This window comes from Triturus cristatus, chromosome 1_2 (genome assembly GCF_964204655.1).
Source record: "Triturus cristatus chromosome 1_2, aTriCri1.1, whole genome shotgun sequence".
Taxonomy (NCBI): domain Eukaryota; kingdom Metazoa; phylum Chordata; class Amphibia; order Caudata; family Salamandridae; genus Triturus; species Triturus cristatus.
This window is the reverse complement of record NC_140580.1, coordinates 933120675-933123284: the sequence shown is the minus strand read 5'-3', so window position 1 is coordinate 933123284 and position 2610 is coordinate 933120675.

The window sequence follows — 2610 nt, the reverse complement described above, 5'->3', positions numbered from 1 at the left end:
GAAGGCGAATTTAGTTTTTTAGAAGTGGCCAATCCGAAACAGGTGGTTTGGAAGATGGTTGCATTTAAAAACAACATATGATTTGGTACTAGACAGGCACGGTGTAAAGCTTCAGTTCCCTGAACCTGCCACGGTTTGGAACCCCAAACCGACTTAAGATCAATAGTAGCCTTCCATAGATCATAACCTTTGATTGACAACTCATCCATAAAGGACTTAGAATATAGCAATTTGGTGTGTGTCAGTCTAACCTTGGAGGCAGACTCAGGCTTAACTTTAAAATAAAAGGATGCCGGGGCCGAAACACTGAAATCAGTAAAATAAGTAAACTTATCAACTAATGTATGTGAACTGCCAAACGAGGGGGTGGGACAATGTTCCCACTGGGTAAAATTTACAAAATTTCTAAACGAATTCGATTTATGCAGGAAGTGATTGCCATAATGTTGAAAACAATACTGTTCCGCATAATTAGCCGCATTTTCATACAAATCCTCAGCATCAAAGGCGGCATAATATTTCAAATCCGAAAACAGTGCTTCAATGGCGTGTACATCCCAATCATCAGAACGTATGTTCTGTTTAACTACATCACCCATAGAAACACGAAATACATTAGGCACATTAATGACCTCTGTAGGCCCATGAATTTGAAATTTAACTGCATCCCATGCGATTCCATCCATGACAGGCCAGGCAGTAATATTCACAAAAGTCTGGTCCCTTTTCATGATGTGGGATGAGGAGTGGGGGGCCAAAGTTCCATTGATAAGTCTAATTGTCGATCTCTCTTTGAGATAATGGCCATCCACCAAACGGAAGAAAACTACAACAAATCCAATGGACATAAACAAAAAAATACCAAAAAGCATCAACCAGATGTATGTCCAAGGAGCTATCAAAAAATGTTTCTTAAACCAGCTCACAAAAACAGCAATGATTGATGGGGGAGTGGAGGGCAAAGAGTTAGTGTCAAAGGAAAAACGGGACTGGCCAAGTGCTGTAGATTGTAAAACAGGCGAAGGTCCACGTGTAGGATAAGCATACTCAGTCTCATCGGGCAAACTACCAGCAGGTGGTATCAGCAAGGGATCAGTAACTGAATGCATCTCGATGGCAACATCAGACAAGGTGGTAGAAGCAGGAACCGACATTGAATGTCTTTGCATCGTCTGGCATGAAACTGCCGGAGTCATACTAAGAAGTATCGGCCACTCGCTGAAGTTTGACATTGTCAATAGAGATTTACCTGTTTTCTTTGCGACCAGGAAGGGGAGGTAAAATGACTGTTCTTGTACCCTGCACTCCAAGCACTGGAACTGGTGCACGATAAGAAGGGCCGAACTCCTTCTTGTTCTCCACCTTCTCACGGACCAGATCACCAACTCGGGGTAGCCAGCCGACTACCGGAATCTGAACCTCAGCTTCAGACGTGGAGGGCAAATGTTCTTTCGAAAGAGAGTCTCTGGCTTCTTGTAGAGTCTGCAAAACAGCACAGTGATCATCTACGTCAAAGGGTGCGGTCGACGCCGCAATGTCTAGACCATCAAGGTCTGGAACAAACATTCTGATTCCGAAGAGCATCATGTACGGGGTCCGCCCACCCAGAGACCTTCTAGGGAGATTATTTAGTGCACGTTGGACGTTATACAAATGGGCTAGCCAGTTCCGGCCTGTGCCTAAAACACGTGCTGTCAATGATTGCTTTAAGTCACGGTTCATTCGCTCCACCACACTATTACCCTCAGGTCGGTAGGGAGACGAAAATTTGACTAGGACCCCCAAATTTTTCATAGCCTCCTTGTAAGCCTTAGAGCCGAACGCAGGGCCCTGATCAGAATGGAAGGTACCACACGCAAAAGTTCCCACAAAGACACGCAAATCCCTGATGACAGTCCGCGAGTCTGCACTCCTTTGTGGCCATACCCATAGAAAACGTGTGCACGAATCCACTGCAACCAAGATGTACTTGTACGCAGTATCAGAAGAAAAAGGACCGCAGTGATCTAAATAAACACAACCAAATGGCTTATTAGAGATGTACAGCTGTGTCTGTGGTGGGCGCGCAACAGTAGAAGGTTTAATCTGTTGGCAAATGTCACAATCAAGAACATAAGCGCGCGCTTGTTTATATAAACCAAACCACCAGTAACGTTGTTGTAGCAGAGATATTGTAGCTGACACACCGGCGTGGGCTGACGCCAACCCCTCGTGCGCAGCCAAGATCAGTGCTGGTCTGCAGTCCGCGTTGGGAATAATTCTATCACCAACGTCGTTAATCCTCACTAATGGGACGTTATCAGGACTTAAATGATAAATATACCGAGAGGGAAAACCCTTCGGGTAATCTCCTCCCTTCTCTGTAGCAGCAATAGCTGCCAAGATGTCATCATCAATTTTACTTTTGGATCTTGTAACTGCTGCCACTAAGTATGTAGCCACTGCTGTTTTCGCTGCCTCGTCAGCTAAGCTGTTGCCGACAGCATGGACACCAAGCCGCTGGTGACCAAGAGTGTGAATAACACTCACGAGAGGGAGACGTTCTTTAAAGTCTGCCACCCGAACCCAAAGCGTTTTATGCTTAATTGTGCTACCTTTAGTGTCGCGGTA